This window comes from Artibeus jamaicensis, unplaced genomic scaffold (assembly GCF_021234435.1).
Source record: "Artibeus jamaicensis isolate MK-2021 breed Jamaican fruit bat unplaced genomic scaffold, CSHL_Jam_final scaffold_1689, whole genome shotgun sequence".
NCBI classification, from domain to species: Eukaryota; Metazoa; Chordata; class Mammalia; order Chiroptera; family Phyllostomidae; genus Artibeus; species Artibeus jamaicensis.
This window is the reverse complement of record NW_026522029.1, coordinates 13,388,197-13,407,131: the sequence shown is the minus strand read 5'-3', so window position 1 is coordinate 13,407,131 and position 18,935 is coordinate 13,388,197. Positions and strand designations below refer to the sequence as shown.

The 18,935-nt window shown below is 44.1% G+C and overlaps 1 long non-coding RNA gene across 1 annotated transcript in view; it reads left to right on the top strand.

The window, feature by feature from the left end:
* Positions 1–6,282, top strand: part of LOC128625973 (uncharacterized) — a 31,860-nt gene extending 25,578 nt beyond the window's left edge. Inside the window, exon 3 of the long non-coding RNA XR_008389832.1 lies at positions 6,111–6,282. This is a non-coding gene — a long non-coding RNA (uncharacterized LOC128625973). The remainder of the gene's footprint in view (positions 1–6,110) is intronic.
* Positions 6,283–18,935: the final 12,653 nt, after the last annotated feature.

Sequence of the window (18,935 nt, the reverse complement as noted above, 5' to 3'; positions counted from 1 at the left end):
GCTGAGATGAACAATAGTAAGCAGATTCCAATACTTCCTTAGTCTCCATCTATATGCAATGTACCTCATACTTAGCTGCTAAAAAAAAGTGCTTCCTCTCTGCCAGGCACTGTTCTAAGTTAGTGTTCACCATGGACCCTATGAGCGATCCCCATAACAACCCTGCAGGGTACCTTCTATTATCTTGCCTGTTTGACGGACACGGAGACCGAGGAAAGGCAGATTAAATAGCCTGCCCACGTTCACGCAGCCTGGGGAAGCTAGGATTCGGACAGTCCGACCTGGAGCCTGGGTTAGTGTTAACCACCACAATGAGGGAAGGAAGCAGAACAGAGATGGACTGTGAAATGTTTTATTTTGAGGTGAGCCAGTTAATATGCCGTAGAAGTAGTTTTAGCAAGCCCAGTATGGAAAGTGGTAATGCGATTAATTAGGCAGGCTGAATAATATGTATATGTTAATATGTAATGCTTATACAGAAATACAGTTACATAGCTTTGAAGACTAATAAACAATACAGGAAATATTTACAAAACTCAACTATTTATTGGGCCACTAAGACTATGTCAACATAATTGCAGGCAGAAATGGTACACTCTATATTGCTTGACAAAAATTCAGCAAAACTGAAATCATTAAGTATATTAAGTGTATTTAATCATATTAGGATGTGGTTACAGCTGCAGATGCAGAGCCTCAAAATGACAGTTCTTCTGAGAGATGGAAGGTTATTTCTCTGTCACAAACAAGTGTGTCACAAAGCATCGGGGCAGGCAGGGCAGCTCCTGGGTGTCAGGGACCCAGGCACCTTCTCTTTGCTTATTCCACACTTCCCGCTGTCACTCGTGCCCTGTGGACTGAGGGAGGGGCTCTGTCCAGCCTGCGCAGCAGGCCCTGAGCAGAGGCGGATGCACCATTGCCTTATTAGAGAAAGAGTCTCATCTCCTCCGTCATTCATGTCCTCTTCCATGTCCTGTGGAATTCGGTTTCGTGGTGGTACCTGGCTACTGGAGTGAGGAGGGAGTAGCCTTCAGGTGGGGACCTTGGGCTCAGCTGAAAAATCTATTACCATCGTAGAAGAGGTCACAGCTATCGGGGCCTGGACCATCCAGAAGGTTTGGCCACTCCAAAAGGAAAAGTCCTCTCGACTCAGATAAAAGGTGAAGTCAAAACTATAATCACCGAAGGTTTAAAATGGGCGGTACATTGCCAAACCTGTACTCAGATCATATTTTGTTTAAATGACTGCACATTGAACAAGAGAGAACGAAAATAAGCAAATGAATCGTTCACGCAAAGCAGCTAGAAATACTTCTTTTAAAACGAGTGTGAGAAAAGCAGGAAAGAATTAATTAAAGATAAAATTGTAGGTTAACGATTTCTAAATGAGGAAAAACAGTTGGATACTAAATAAATGTAAATGTTGTGTCTTCAGAAAGACGGCTCGGAAAGGTAAACTGAAGAAAATACCAGCCAATAAAAAAGAAGCCCTTTACATTGTGTATGAAAGAGAGATGTGACAACCACAGATGTGACAGGGGGTTAACAGTCACAGGCATATGCCGTCACCTGGCACAGCGTCTAGCGGGGCCCTTGACACAAATAATGAGGACCTTCCTTTTCGTGCATTCACAGACCCCGGCCAGCCAAAGCGCTCGTCTATAAAGTCATTAATATATAATTCAGTGACAACAACATCATTGTGTCATGCATGGTGCTAGAAATGTGAATCACCAGAAGGAGAGAAGGCAGGGACTCGATGTTTTGGTCGCACATTCTACATACCAGCTGCTTTACATCATTTTTGCTCAGTCGCTTCGGCTGTGGAATCCTCTCCGGAGGGATAACCCCGTTGCCAAGCCAGGGACGTTGAGACGCAGGGAGGTGAGTCAGTTCGCTCATTGTCTGGGAACCCTTCGTGCGATGCAGTCCCCCTTTGCATATGGGCTGAAAATATTTATCGGTCCTTTATTTACCTACATAAGTATATGCTTTATAACTTGGGGAACCCGTAGGTAGATATTGAGTGAATGCTCCCCTTTTAATAGATTGATCCCTTCAAGAATTACTTCTTAGGAGGTCCATCCCCTTGTTGGTATAATGGATGCATATTTGCAGTAAACCAACATTCCTAGTGAAAGCAACAACCAAGAAAAAAAGATTTTAAAAAGGCATGTGAGCTCCGTGAGTAGCTGTCTAATCTCTCCTCCATACTCTGCAGCCTGTGAAGGAGGCTTCTCTACTCCCATGAGCAGGCCTTTCTCGGAGACTCCCACCCAGGAGCTGCCTGGGGTCCCCCCTCCCTGGCTGGGAAGGCCCTCGGCTCGGAAGCAGGCAGCGAACAGCCAGCAGGAACTGGGGAGGCTCACCAATGACACTGCCACAGTTGTTCTCATTGTCCTGTCGTTCCCCAGATGGAAATGAACTCTAGACTGTGGAGCCCTCACTGCGGCCCGGCACCCTCTGGACATGCGCTTATTGTCAATGTAATTAACGTGTCTTCAGATGCTCTGCCTCGGAGCAGGTTCGGTGGCCGACCTGTTTAACAAACACTGTGCCCTGCCTTCCCAGTAGCTTTGTGAGGTTCATCAGGAGCCAGTCCCGGATTCCTCACACAGTCCTCCAAGGGTTTTGCTTCGCTGTCCCCTCCCTCATTCCCCATTCCCTTTGTCTCTCCCAAAGTTGGAAGACTTCCACTGAATTGTGGGACACGGTTTTGTCATGAAATGGTGATACCCACTGTCTCTTTCAATACAGCTATTTGTAAACATTCACCCCCCTTTCTCTCTCCCAGTACTGCATTGTATCCCATTGGGTTGTTCCTAGGAACCATTGTCGGTTAATATTTCAGGGTAATTCTGTATTAGTGATACGCTCTCCATAGAGTCGGGAGCAATCAGCTTTCCGTTTTGGCTGTACATTTTCACAGCGTCTTAACTTCCCCGCCCCTTGTGGTTTCCAGTCGAATCGTGAGAAACTCCACGACCTGATGGACACTCTGCCTCACGGTGCAGCCCTCACGGCAGAGCCAGCCTCAGAAATCACACCACACACCCGCTGTGGCCGCGTTCAGGAGAGGTGAACAAATCTATTTTCCATCCTAAAAGTACCCACGAAGGGGTAAATGTTAAAAAGATCAGTTCTATAATAAGTGGAAATGTTTGACATCTGGTTAGTGGGAGGGGATGAAAGTCAGAAAAAAATAGACACGACATGATTCTGAATTCTTACAAGCTTTCAATATTTTAAACCTAGCATAATGCCATTTTTCCCTTCTCTCTGAATTTCTATTACTCTCTGCACTTTTTATTCCTTAAATCCTTTAATTATAGCACTGGACCAGCTGCAGCAGTGCGGGCTGCCACTGTGGTTGGCTAGGACCCTTGGACTCTCAGTTTCCTACCATCCGCTGGGCCCTGGTGGGGGCGGACTTGCCTCCGAGTCTTTAGAGAGGAAGGATGGGCACCAGGACGCCCTTGCGGTTGGGTGCAGGCATGGCCTAGACTGGGCTCAGGTTGTGTAGTAACTGGGTTGCACATGAACTTGGCCACTTGCCTTTTTGGTGAGAGGCGGAGGGGGAGAGGCTCCAACCAATCCTCACACCCTCCACAGCCATGAAGCCTGGACCACGGGCACTAGTACTGATGCCTCCACCGCCATGGATTCAGGAGCCGCCATGGCACCCGCCTGTTGGCTGTGCTGGACACTGCTGGGCTGTGGCTTCCGCAGCGTTTACCTGGAGGGCGAACCCCCAAGGAAGCCGCCTTGCCTGCATGGAAGCTGCAGGGTCTGTTTTCTGGGGATGCTCATTAAAACCACAGACTGAACCCCCGCTAAAAAGACATTTCTAAATTCCTCCTCAACTGTTACTGCTAAAACATAAGGATGAAAAAAAACATTGAGAGGATGTAGAAAAATTTATAGCAGGCAAAATTAATTTTACAACTTACTGTAGTTCCATTAAAGACAGATAAGATACCTTTTAGTGAAGAAAGGAGCATAATCAGGAATGAAGTAGCTGTCTATGCATGATGACGAAAGAATGGACTCATCAGGGAGTTTGAATAATTCTTAGGTCATACGCACCTAAAAAAATCTTCAAAATATCTCCATCAAACGTGGCTGAACCAAAACAAAGAGACCAATCCCCAATCAGAGTTGGAGACTCCCAGTCCCCTTTTAATTGTTGATACATTAAGCAGAAAGAAATATTAAAATAGGCATAATTTGAACACACAACTAACATAAATTTCCAATAGCAACTTAAAAACTTGAAAGAAGTCCAAATGTTCTTTGATTAGGTTTGAATTCACACCTTGTGAAAAAAAATCACTTTATGGAATATCGTGTGGCTGTGATAATGAACAAATTACAGCTTTACGCAGCAGCATGATGGGTCAAAGACACACAGCCTTGGGTGGGAAAAGCAAGCGGCAGACCACACAGAAAACCATCCTGCATTACAGACTTCCAGATCCAGGGATAGACACACGTGTGATGGACACTATTTGAAAAAGCGAAGGAGCGACAAACCCACATTCACAGTATTGGTTACCTTTGGGGGCTGGAAGGTGGGCGGGGTCTGGAGGGAAGCACAGACAGTCTCAGTGACAGTCCACCTCCTGAGCTGGCTGGAGGGCTCATGGCTGTTTTGTTGTGTTTTTTAATTCTCACTCCAGGATATGTTTAAAGAAAGCGGAAGAGGGAAAGGGAAGGAGGAGGGAGAGAGAGAGGGGGAGACAAACACCGATGTGAGAAAAAAATATTAATCAGCTACCTCCTGCTCACATCCCAACTGGGATCAAACCCAAACCCCACCCACGCATGTGCCCTGACCGGGAATCGAACCCGCAACCTTTAGATGTGGGGACAATGCCCCAATCAACTGAGCCACCCAGCCAGGTGATTCATGCTTCATGATTTTATATATGAAATGTCCCTATTGATATATATATAGATATCAAATTTATAAATATATATCAATTTTATAGATCATAAATAATAAAATAAATAAGGTATAAAAGTTGGTGTATAATATTATGTCTTTTGAGTACAGCAAAGTGCATCATTAGTTACTGATAAACTTATTTAGGAAAATGAGTTTCAACAATTTCATTACCAAGTTTTATTCACTGTAGGTCTTGAGTTTACGTTTGTTTAATAGTGTATGAGAAAAAACCACAAGCTACTATTCTGAGCCTCCTGGATTTCAACCCCGTTAGTCCTTTTTAAAATGATCAACTCTGATTCAGCTTAACTGTCTGCTTTCCAATTCACTTCCCTATTTTTTTCAGTATAGGAGGGCTGTAGAGTATGTCTAGGAAAGTTGGGCATATTTCGTTTATTTGGGTTCAGTGGTCTGGCTCTTAACTTTGAAACTACCATTGAACATGTAAAATTTTCTTAATGTGGAGGAATACCAGCATTGCTAATATTTAACTATTCTTTCTCGAATGACTTGTGCTCTCCATATAGTGCCGTGTGTGCAAGCCACTGGGGTAGTCCGTGCCCACAGCTGCAGTGTGAGGGATGAGCTTAGAACCCAGAATGACTATGTTATGCACACTTGCACCAAGTATATCACTACTCCAATCAGACCTTGAACTTGTTCACTTATTAGCTGTGGGACCTTGGTAGGTTACCTATTATCTTTGGCTGCATTTTCTGCATCCTAAACATGGCGGTCATTTTACTGCCCAATTCAGAGATTCATTGTGAAGCTACAATAAGTGAATACACGTGAAGTTCACGGCACAGTGTGCTCCTTGCTCTTTGGAAACACTCAGTAACTGTTAGCTGTTGTCATTATCATAACGATGGTTGGGGCAGTGCTTACCACGGGGGCCGTTGTTTTATGTGGCTTTTCAGATGAGGAGTCTCGATGAAAAGATCCCGTTTATATGTGGGGAGATGAGACACAGAGAAGTAACAACGGTATCCTTTCCAGCTGCAAGGAACCTAAGACCCAACCGAAAGTGGCATAAATGGTAAGGAAAGTTGATGAGGTCAAGGTCAGGAATTCTTTTCTCAGGGTGCGGCACTGCGGTGTGGCTCTGAATCTCTCTTCTCTGCCACACTCAGACCCTTCTGTTTTCTCCCCGGCTCCGCAGGGTGACCCCAGCCACTGCCGGTTGCTCCTCCCATGGACGGATGTTCAAAAGTTGGCAGAGGAGGCATCTTGCTGTGTGAAGAGTAGGGAAGAGTCTTCCCAGAAGATTCTGTCTCGTTCTCCTGCACATTTGCCTCGCAGGCCCCTGGAGGCCGTGGGGTGGAAGGCAGCTCAGGTAGGTAAGTGACAGCGTGCGTCACATGGAGGGTGGCAAGCAGGTGTTGGAAGCAGCCTTGAAAAGGTTAGTCAATAAATAAATATTTCCTGTCCAATATCTGGCTCAGAGACCCATTCTATGAATATTTGAAGACAATGCCTCCCCGAAAAGATGCCAGCAAGAAGAGAAATAATTGACCATTTTTATTAAGAAGTAAAAAGACCAGTGGGGACACAGAACTGAATGAAATAAGATACATGTGCATACTTATAAAGTAGTATCACGTGATTTGTGGATAAGCAAATGCCCTTATCTATACATATCTTCTCTTTACCCTTAATTATATTCCCCTCCAGGGAAATCCACTCATTTGTTTTCAGTGTCGGCATTGACCACGTGGTGTGGAGGAGTTCCTTTTTGTGGTTGTTACCGGGACACTAATATTTGAAAAATAAATGGGGGGCCTGAAAAAAGGTACGCAATTGGCAATGCTAAGGGGAAAATTATAATGGTAGGGTAAGCACGTGTATTCTCCTATGTCCTTAGGCTTACTGACAAGTGACAAGCCTAAAACCCTTCCACCAACAAGAAAATAGATCATACTTTATTTCAAAGCCTTCGCTGAAGCTATAAAGTAGCACTGTGCACATTTTTGAATTTTGAAAATACTGATGACTTATACCTATGTTGTGTTGAATCAAAACAGTCATCAAGAGAGAAAGCAGTAACTATTTAATGGATTCGTGACCATTAGGCCTATTATTTTTAACTTGTTTCCATTATAGATAAAAGGAATATTGCAAAAACGTTCGCAGCCATGTTTTGTTTTTTCACTGTGTGTGTGAGCGGGGGAGGGGTGTTGCTAGAGACACCATGCTTCAAAAAGACTGTGACCTCGTAAAAGTTGTAACACTGACAGCAGCCTTACACATTATCTCGTCCTACCTCCTGATTCTACTCACGAGGCCCAGGCAGAGGGGAGGGTAAGGGACTCGCCTCGTCCCTGCAGCTGGCCGCTGCTCATGGCCCGGCTCTGGGTTTCTATCTTTCCACTCCCTCCTCTAAGGTATTAATGTACTTTTTTTTCCTCTTCCACTCTTGGAATACATAGCACCCTAAAGTTTAAAGCAGGCAAATGATACATTTTACTTCCATTGAAAACAACCCTGTCCGAAATAAAACCTGGAGAGAGAAATTGTGTTTTAAGTCAGCTGAGCATTTTCCCCCAGGTTTATTGGGGTATGATTAATTGGCAAATAAAAATGGGATACATTTAAAGTGGAAATATGATGGTTTGATGTACAGTTGTCTCTTTGTATTGGGGGGACTGGTGGGTGCAGAACCCCTTGCAGTACCAACATCAACGACGCTCAGGTGTCTCAGGTAGGACAGCACTGTACCTGCGGCGTGGGACCTGTTCGTGCAGAGGTAGCTGCCAGGGCGCATGCATGTCGCTGCGCCGGTGCGGTCTCAGCGGAAGGCACTGCACACGGCAAATTCAAGTTTTGCTTTTGAAAGTTCCTGGGATTTATTTGTTCAAATATTTTTGACCAACCCTTGAATAAATGTGTAGATGCAAGACGCAGATATGCAGGGCAGACCGTACGCACACACTAGGAAGCAGCTACTGCAGTCAAGCTAATGAACATTTCCCATCCCACAGAGTAGATGTTGGGGTGGGTTGCTGGTTTGTTTGTTTGTTGTAGTGAAAACAAGATCCATGAGCCAACTGGAAGCACACACCATGCAGTGTTATTACCCATAGTCACTATCTGGACATGAGATGCTGAGAACTTACTCAACTCACAGCGTAAAGTGTGCATCCTTGACCGACCTCTCCCCCTTTTCCCAGGGCCCAACCTCCTCTCTGCTTCTATGCGTTTGGCTTTCTCAGATTCCGCATTTCAGCTGTGCTTTTTGATGCGCTTGAAGTTGCATTCCAGGGTCTGAGGCAGCTGCGCATCTGATAGCTGGGCGGTCCGAACACCAGCCTCGCTCCTCACACACCATTACGCCATCCCCACTGTCACCCAACAGAACAGTTAATCCCACAGAAGAACCACTGCAGGGGTGGTAGAAGAACAGCAGAACAGAGCTCGTGGTTCCAGATCCTCCCCCCAAAGTGTGTCCTGTCCTGGCAGGACAACGGGTCTGGCTGGGGGCTTTCATCCCCAGTCCTGGACCCTCCTCCCTCACCCCAACGGCAATGCCCTCAGGGGGCTGTGGCCCCACGTCACCCTCGGAGTGGGCCTCCCTAGGGTTTGTGTCCCTTGAGTCACAGTCCGTTTGATAGAAACACACCCTTTAGGTAATTTTTTCTGGTCCTCATTACTGTTGGAGTCCATTTTCTGTGTGAGATCAGCCAGCTGTTTTCCGCTCAGAGAGCCCTTCCTGCAGTAAACATTGGCTGAGAACTTGGCGTGGTCCTCCATTCTAGGCAGCTCCGGGGATGCTCTGGGCAGCAAGGAAGAGGCCGTTTCTTTCCTTGCAGAGCAGTTAGTCCAGCAGGGAAGACGAGCGTTGGCTGACCTAACCCAGCAGGCTCTTCGCTCCCACCCGGGGGTGGGGGGGGTTCAGAGAATGACAGGAGGACGTGGCAGAAACACGAACCTGACCTCCGAGCAAGGTTACTCCTCCCCTGGACCCTGGGCACCGGGCAGGACGGTCACACGCAAAATGGGCCGATTTCGTTCTTCTTGTGTTTGGTAACCAGTCTTTAGTTTTTTCAACAAATGGATTTAAAAGGAAATTTTAAAATCTAGACGCCTTTCTTCTGGAAACCTCGCTTTAACTCCTTTTTTCCTCTACATTTCTGTACTTCCTGGAATGAGTCTTGATATTTGATTTCAGTTTCCTCTGTGGCTGTGGTTTTTCATTGACTCCCATCTTAGAATCATGTAGGGAGGTACCGACACCTGGACACTCATCCTCCTGAAGCCTCACCTCTGGGTCCGAGAGGAGAGGGAGGAGAACCCACATTTTCGTACTTAGCCAGTTCCCTTCACATGCACGACAATTTAACCCATCGTTGAGAGTATCCCATTCTCTTCCCATTGCCTCAAAAAAGGGGTATGTGTGTATTTTCATGGTAAAACTATCCTCACCTATCCAAGTGCCCAAAACTCACCTCATTCCCTATTTTATTGCCCAAGGCACTATGTTGAGGTGTAAGCATTTCCTGGGACTAGAATGACACACGCCTGGAGCAGTCCCTGGTTATTGGGACACTCGTCCTCGGGAGACGTAGGCGTTGGGAAGGTCGGTTTTCAAAATTCCTGCTTAACCTCTCCAAAGTTATGTATTTTTACCTTGGGAAACAAAATCACAGTTACTGTAAGTGACTACCCTCTGGCCAGGTCAGAAAATTGGGGCAAAGTCTCATCGAAGTACCCTAGAGTTTCTGACCCAAGAATCCATGTTCTACCAACTAAGTCATTTTCAGTGGCAAGGTTTATTGCACAAAACTATGAGTTTGGGTAGGAGAAGCCTGCTACATAGAAGACACCTAATGAAAATTCAGTGGCTTCAGGAAGAGTCAAGTTTTGGTCTCCCTCAAGGTCATAGTCCAAGATGAATGGTCCACACTGAATGTTGACTCTGCTCCACATAGTTTTGAAGTGACAATGGTCCTTTTGCCATGTACTCCTCTGTTCTCTAGAACATTCTGCCCATCTGCATGGTAAATCAGGTGATCGCGGGCTGCAGCCCATGGGAAGGAGAGTGAGCGTGCGGAGAAAGGCCGACAAGGGTGCACATTGCTTCCCGTCACAGCCCGGAAGTGACAACCTGCCCCGGGGCCACACATCACTGCGAGGGGGGTTCCTCAGTGTCACCCCGACTGGGAGCTGCACAGCCAGCCCCCACGGTGTTAGGAGGGAGGAGTGAAGGACGGCCACAGGCGCCCAGCAAGCCGTCTCCCCAACTCCACTTCGGAAATACCAAAGGGCCTTGCTTTTGCCCCAAAAGAAATGACTGATCCCTCCAAAAAAGGGCACATATTTCTTTCACGAGCCCAGGACTTTATTAATTTAATAAGCAGCGAGGCACATTCCCTTTTTGAAAATACATCTGTAACTTTGTTCTATTGCTACTTAATGAACTGTCCCAAACCTTGGTGGCCTAACTCAGGGAGCAGCCGGCTTTTCCGTGAAGGGGGAGATGGTAGATATTTTAGGTGGAGCAGGCCCTGCGGTCTCCGTGGCAATGACCTGCCTCTGCCTTTGTGATGAGAAAGTGGCCATGGACAATCTGTAAACAAAGGATCATGGCCGTGATTCAATAAACCTCTATTTTCAAAGGCACGTGGTGTTCTGGGTTTGGCCCCTGGGCTGTAGTTTGGCTGACCTCCAGCCTAAAGCAACAGCTATTCTAGTTTTGCTGGTGGTTTTGTGGGGTGATCAGCTGGTCGTCCAGTTGCAGATGGGTTGCCTGAGGCGGAATCCTCTAGAATGGCCTCTCTTGTGTGCCTGGTGTTTGGCAGAGTGGTGGGTGCAGGGGGGCTCAGATGGGTGGCTGTCCCGCACCCCACTCGGTCTCTCGTTCTCCTTGAAGCTGGGCTCGAGCTTCTTCACACGGTGGCCTCAGGGCAGCAGAGACAGCGGGCCCTGGTGTGCCCACCTCAGCCTGTGTCCTTTTTGCGAGCATCCTGCTGGCTACAGCCCGGATTGAAGAGGTAGAGGAACTCCAGCTCTTGATGGGAGAACAGCAAAGTCACACTGCAGAGGTGTGTGCCTAGGGGGGCAGGAGGAAGTATTCCAGTCCCCTTCATAAACCGGCTTCCACGAAGTCTTTGAAGTAATAAAGGACATTGCAATTCAACTGCAGTAGTTTCCTTTCCTACTATACAGTTACTTAAATACGTTTAGAAGTATTTTTAACAATAAAATGATCTTTTACTTTGGGAGCCGTGGCGGAAAATGTGTATGTATAACTTACTTTAAAACACTATAAAGAATGATATTCCAAGGGCATGGACGTGACACAAGAATCTTAGGAATAAATAACCCACATCGAGGACTATCTAGATGAGAGAGGTGTTAGCTAGATAACTACCCGGAGTTCCCTCTGGCCTGTTTAATCTTTTCTGAAATTCCTACTTCCTGCAGCACCTGCCTTTGAAGTTTCAGGTTGTAGAGACTGCCTATCATCTTGACAGACGTGGCGGCCTCTGGCCTACAATTTTCTGTTCGAGCTTTCTGAGCAGTGGGGTGTGTAACACTGTCAGGCCTTGCATTAACTTATCAAGAAGTTTCGAGCCACTGAATCCCTGGATTTAACCTAATTCAGTGGGTGGTGGGTGAAAAACCCTTGAGCATCTATAGATGAGCCACTGTAGGAAACAGTTTTCTTAAACGAATCATGTAAAAGAAATTTACTATCCAAGTATTAGTCGTTATTTATTTTCCTTACAGAAATCTAATAATAGGTTGGAGAAACCACTTCATCTGCAATGTCAGTAAAACAATTTTTGCAAATCCTCCTCCCCTGGCATTTTGATGAACTAATTGGAGTGCTTTCTAGTTTGTTGGAAAAGCGAAATTGTTTGATGTTCTGTGTAATATGCTGAGTTAAATTGCCAGCGTGCTGCCGTCATTGATGTTTCCCGGGTACTGGGCGTCGTATGAAATCTATCATCCAATGAAAGGTCTGCAGAATCCTATGAGGACCTGTCGTGTCTGGTTTTTTTATTTTCAGATGAAGAAAAAACGAACCTAATGCTCAGAAAGGTTAGGGGATTTGCCAAGGTCTAGCAGTGTGCTGGTGAGCTGACACATGGGAAATGAAACCCGGACTTAGAGTGCTGAGCGGCAGGGGGGGGGGTGTAAATAATCACAACGGGGCTGATTTCAAGCTACCAGCGTGATGTCAGTGCAGGTAATATCGGGAAGAGATGCACTTTATTGGCTATCGTGAGCCACTAGGCGGTGGTTCTGGCTCCCTGCTGCCAAGGTCAGGTGCATAATAGGACGTCAGACAGTCGGGATTTGAGCTTCTGGTTGTCTACAAAGTCTGTGTTTCAGATCATCATATACAGCCATGCCTTCTGCCGTCAGAAACAATTTACCTGACAGATCACAGAAGTCACCAATGTGAGTGGTACCTGCAATCCCAGAGCTTTAGATGCTTCCTTGTTCTATTTTTGGAAGCTAACCCAGGAAATACTCTCAGAATTATTGCTGGAACCCTGTTATTGGCCGGTCCTGAGTTAGAGGCGCTCCATCACCATTTCCATTCTCCTCCTCTGTCCATTGTTATCTGCAGCGCCCACAGTTTATGCGACTGTTGTTTCTCATTCATATTTCATTGCCACTGTTCATCTTAAATCTTCGTACTTGGACCCTGATAAATGTCTTTGCTGTTTTGTTTGCTGCTTTTTTTTCCTTCTCATAATTTGCCACCCCCACCACCCCCAACCCTTACCTCATAGCATGACTTGTCACATTCTGCTCTCCAGTTCTTCCACACTTTGGCGTTCCTTGTCAGAGCAAGAAATAGATGGATAGAAGTCTAATTACTAAAGTGAAGTGGGCTCCCACTTTAAGAGCTATTTAACTGCTCCATACCATAGTGTTCTCATCTGTAAATGGGATAATTACAGTACTCACCTGATCAATTCTAAAAAACAGGAATGAAATAAATATGGGAGGTCTCAGATGAGGGTACAGACGAGACCTTTGAGAGCGGGTGAAATCCAACATTATTTTCTGATAATGAAAAACATCATTTGATGTTTGATGGGAACACATCTCAAAGACTTGGGAACAATAGGGCTATTGTAAGTGATAGTATTTTTTCTACAACACGACATAAAACTGTACTTAGACACTTTCTTCACAAAACACATTTTATACCCAGCATTGTATTTTCATCCTTCATCCTTTGCTAAAATAATTAAGATACTTAAGAATACCATTTATAAGGACCACGTGTGAAAGAATGACAAATGAGAAAATCTGCATTTTCCTAGATAATTGTACCTGTGTTTAGCTTTTAATTTTGTAAATTTTAATTTTAATTTTGCAAATTGGTATGAAGTTGTATCTGATTGGTAAGGGGAAATTTTGAAAGCATACCTGTGATGGTGTGTTAGTGTGTGTTTGTCTATACCAGAGCCAACGAGGGTTTTAAACCTCATGAGAATTTTCATAATTGCATTACACGGCTGAATTGAAGTGAGTGGACACCCATCAAAAATTGTTCTCATATACCTTTATAGAAAAATAACAGAAGACATTAAGTAGATTTTTTTTTACAAAATGAGCCCCGTTGTATGTTTTCTTACCATATAAACATAGAATGTAGGCAACAAAAGAGCTCACTTGACATGGAAATCCTCACTGTAGATCAGTAAAACAAAAATCTTACCTTCTGTCTGATGCCTCGTTCTGTGGCTCTGTTGCAAAACTCAGCGACATCTTGATTTTCTGTGCAAATTATTATTTTTATTATGTAGCATATCCTAGAGTCTTGAAGAGTGCACAGGATGGTGAATAAGGACATTTTTTTTTGGCCTGATGCATTTTCAAGGGCATCCAGGCACATGAAAGCAAATAGATAAAAAACAGCTAATTGAGAAGATTGAGGTTCAAATGGAATACAGCCGCCAATAGCAACAGGGTTGAACCCTGAATCAGGAAGTAAAGCCAGGAGTGAATGCGATTTTAAATACTGGTTAATTATAATTAAACTTCAAACATAATTTGTAAATCGCGTATCAGACCGTAAAATGGAACATTGCTGTTATACCGTAGAAAGAAAGCCAAGTTTCCCGTGATCAAGAGAGGGGGCTTTTGGACCGCAATAACATCGGAGACTGGAAGGAAATTCTGGGGAGAAAAACCACTTGAAGCCTAAACAATATTCTTCTAATAAATGAAACGTCCTGACAATGGCATAAATACTGCTTCAGCATAAAGAAAATAATCTATTTAACGTGATACCTTGTTCTTTGTGAAGCCAAATGATTCCCTTTACTGTTCCAGTGGCTTTCCTTGTTCAGTCTCATTACTTAACCGACACAGTATGCAACTTGGCAAAAATATAGGCATGTTGGCATGTTTCCCCTTCGATGAAAGAACTTGTGTTTTTTTTTTCCTCTGCAGAGACTTACATGTTGTTTCTCTTCAAATTTTGGTATTGCCATAAGGTGTGAGCTTCACTTATTAAAACATGGTAATCGAAAGCTTCAATTTTATCTTATTTAGAGACTATGAGAGGGGGTTAGATTTGAGTAAAGCTTGGGATGGTAGCAAATCTCCTTCCTCTCCTATTTCTGGGCCAGATTATTATTTACCAGTAAAAGGACTTTTGAAAGTTTATGATGATTTATTTTATATGCAAAAAAAAAAGTATGACTGGGGAATATTAAGCCAAAACATACCCTGGCTTAAACAGATTGTAAAGCAGAAGTGGTGAGAAAGCTAAATAAATAATAAAGAAAGTAAAGAGGAGTCAGGATTAGTCACGAAGTGAAAATGGAAACTCTAATAATGACAAGATTGTGAACAAAACATTTAAGGCAAATGCAAGATGCATGTCTTGGCTTTCTAAATTTCTGTTTTCTTAAAATCTTTCTGGGCTTCTCTTTATGTTTAGGTTCTGAAATCCGTCCTAATGAATAGAAAGCTCATGGAATTTATAAGGAAGGCTACCCGAATTATGGCGCAACTTGAACATTCATTTCACAGGTCCTTCAAATAACGACTATGTTGTCAGGGTATTGTGTTTAGTCGTTTTTATTTTTCAGTGTAGGCTGCTATCATTCCTCCAACCCTTCTTTATGTAAGCAGCCCATGTCCTTATTAAGCCTTGCTTTTTATCTTGAGTATTTTTGTATTAACTCTCACTGGCAGAGAACAGTGCAGAATGTTGACACTGAGCTTCTTTTTCTTTTTGGAATACATGGTTCATTGTGAGCAATAGGAATAAATACATTAATTGCCTTACCATACTCGTAGCTGACAGATGGGTCCCCAGCCAGAGTGGAATCTTCTTTAGTTTCCGACACCTCCCACATTTCGCCAGCCCTGACCCTTTTTCCTCTCCAGAGCAGCACTGCCTGGCTCACCCGGGCTGCTCTAATCTCCAGCTTTTTAAAAGCCTGATATCAGAGCCCTTCTCAGAATCGCCACCACCCATCAGCCGACAGACACTACAGTTCGAAGAATCTTACAGGACCAGCCGGCCCCCCTGGCTCTCCGGTGACTCAGAGGCATGTTCTCACAGCTCGGCGACCTGCTGGCTCATAAAATGACACACGCTTGCTCTAATCTAAGACCCCAGATTGTTAACCTCTGACATAAACTGCTTCATCAGGCAGTGATTTAAAATTCAAAATTTACCGAAGAATAAAAAAAAAGTTATGGCTCCATTTTTACACTTGAAAGAGACTCCTTTAGTACAAAGCAGGTATGCTATCTTAATATAGCTAATCTCAAACATTTTTAAATGTTTGAGATGAAAACACTTAGTCTCATTTGAGTTAAAAATAATCTCAAACATTTTTTGTAAGTCAGGTATCAGGGCAAGAGAACGTGTGTTGAGAATCGCCGTGCACTCAATCTCAAACCCGCACCTCTGATTTCTGGGGCGATTCCAGAAGCCACTGACACATGATAAGTGTGCGGATTAGTACAAACTGAAAGCACACGTCTGGTCCATTAGACCAGGCAGCTCTGCACACAGGAAGACACACAGAGGGCAGGTGAGGTATGCAGACCCGTTTGCTCTGTGAGGTGATTTAGTACAACTTGTAAAGGATTCCCTCCCTCAGCAGAACCAGACTATAATTAACTATGGAAAGTGTTGCCATCAACCTCTTGGGGGAGTAGGTCAGAGGTGAATAAGAAGAAAGACAGACGTGTAGGTCATAGGAACTAGGTATTTGGTAGCACCCAGCTCCACCAGACCAACCTAAGGTGGTTTCCAGTCTTGCAGCAGACCAAAAGCCCACTGGAGACGTGGACGGACCCTCGTCTTTCACATACGGCATCTATCATTTCTGATGTAAGTGTATTTGGTGTAATGGGGACAGCCTTCGACTCTATCTTAGAAAAGCTAAGTTCCTTGAATAATTCAGAGACCCATTTATGCCAGCCAGGGCATCTATACACATTGCAAGAAATATGGGATCTATATCTCAGGACATTCAAAGGGAAGGCAGTTTCATGCCCCGGGCTAAGGGATGTAGAAGTTGGAAGGTAATTCTAGCGCTCCGCAGTTTTTAATGCCTCAGCCTCAGCAGTCGCTGAACCTTTCATGATCCGCTACAATATTTCACGCCTTTCTCTTTCTTCCCTGGCCCAGCCCAGCTTTTACAGCTTGCTCAGAGTTTCAGCCAGCTCGTATTTCAAGCATGGACAAAACCTTGGGAGGTCATAGGAAATCCTTTCTTCGGTTAGTAGATCAGAATCCAGAGACAAAAACCCCCCAATGGACCCAGCTCCCCTTTTTAAGTCGGGCCACAGTGCATGGGTTGCTGGCCAGCCTGTGCATTTGCTTCTAGTCCGACCAGCCATTAAGTTGTAGGAGGCACAGACCACCTGTGAGGAGACGTGGCCACTCAGGTGGCGGATGTGCTGCCCGAGGGTGATTCTCTCAGAAGGGACATGATATGGTTGACACAGGCAGTCCTCAGCATGGGGTCCGGGGACCGGAGCTGGTCCCCTTGCTGTTTGTGATCCAGGCAAACCAATGAGCGCCTTGAGGAGACCCATTCAGGACCCTTGGAGCTATTCGTTCATGTTATTCCATGGCTGTTGTAGCTAATCATTAAAATTTGGATTTGATTTTTGCATGTATTTCTGTTCATTTTTCGAGTAACTCACTTATATTATTTAACAATAATGGCTGGTGACAGATTGGGAGTGGGTGGGAAACTGGTCTTTTGCTACAGATATTTTGAGAGGTACTGGTTTGGAAGACTCCAAGATTCTAAATGTGGTGTCCCCCTGCACCAGCCAATTAAGTAAGAATGATTAAATCTTTATAGTCAAGTTATAAGCCTCTGAATACCAATTTCCTCCTAAGCAAACAGGGACTATAATCACCTTCTTATCAGGCATGTCAGAGGAGAGAAGCAGGAGTATATTCTCAGCATTTTCATCATATATATGTCATTGCTTTCCTATATAAAATGTAAGATGTGGCGATGTAGATTTTATTGCTTGCTCGTGTTTCATTTGCTATCTTTGCAAAAGACCATTAGAGATCAGCTGATAAAGGCTTACTCAGGACATGGTCTGTTGTCAACAATAATCGATTTGTATATACAAGTTAAATAAAAGGTATTTAAGCAGCACGATATCCTCAGAACTATGAGGAGAAAGTACATATTTGGTACGCTAATATATACGAGTATTAAAGACTACAAGTGTTTAAAGGAAGGAGAGAGGATGCCATGCTGTTGGTAAGGGAAATGTATAAAACAGGTAGAATTTATACAGCATCTCAGAGATTTGGAAAGGTGGGAATGGAAATGAGCTTATCTCGTGAATAGAACTGAACTTTCAAATTGCCAGGTATAGTCAGAAAAAAATAATATCTATATGAACATGAATGGGTGGTCCTATACATAGATAAATCAATAACTGTCAGAAAATAAGTGAAATTAGAAGCAGAAAATAAACTAAATTGAAAATGCCGAAAATTCAATTAAAGTAGGCCGTCTTAAATTTTTGCCCTTTTCCCCCACCTAACCACGATATTTAATCATTAAAACTGGGACTCTTAGAATAGCATTGCTTCGACATATGAGGTTTGTCTGGAAAAGGTCCAGCCATTGTTAATGTAACAAGAACGGTTTGCATGACATCGATGTAGCCAAGGAGAGTGGACCGGAATGCACATGTGTGAACAATGACAACTTCACTGTACTAGTCAGTGGGGGTGGTAGACGCCATTGAGTGAGCATGTGTACTGTGTGGCTGTCACATTGAAAATGACTGAGTAGAGCCATGAACCTGCGTCCAGTTTTGCATTAAACTTGAACATTCCTCTGTGGAAACTATTTGCATGATTCAAAAGGCCACAGCTGTGGGCACCTGGTGATTGGCAGCTTCATCACAATAATGCACCTGCTCATGCATCACATTTCATGGAGTTATTTTTGCAAAGCATCAAATCACCCAGGTGACTCAGCCCCTGCCCCCAGCCCATATTTGGTGCCCTGCAACTCCTGGCTTTTCCCAAAACTCAAATCACTTTTAAAAAAGGAAGAGATTTCAAAGCCTGTCAATCAGATTCAGGAAAATACAACAGGGCAGCTGATGGGGATTGGGAGAACTGTGTGAGGTCCCAAGGTGCCCATTTTGAAGGGGACTGAGGTGTCATTGTCCTGTGTACAATGTATCTTCTCCAGTAAATGTCACTATTTTTCGAATTATGTGTCTGGCTATCTTCTAGACAGACCTTCATGTACATTATTAACTGTCACATACCTTAAATGCAAATGCTACAAATGCAAAACAATTTAACAGATACTTTTGTTGAAGTAAAGCACCGTATTTTATATTAAGTGATAATTTTTTAAGTCTCATAAACAATTCAAAAATAAAATCCTAGTATGCGTTCCTGCAGCCACCTGACATCCCGGTCTAATATAAAGAACAAAAAACTAAAAGACGAGAGAATCACTTCCAGTAACAGTTTGTCCCTCTAGGAATCTTATTG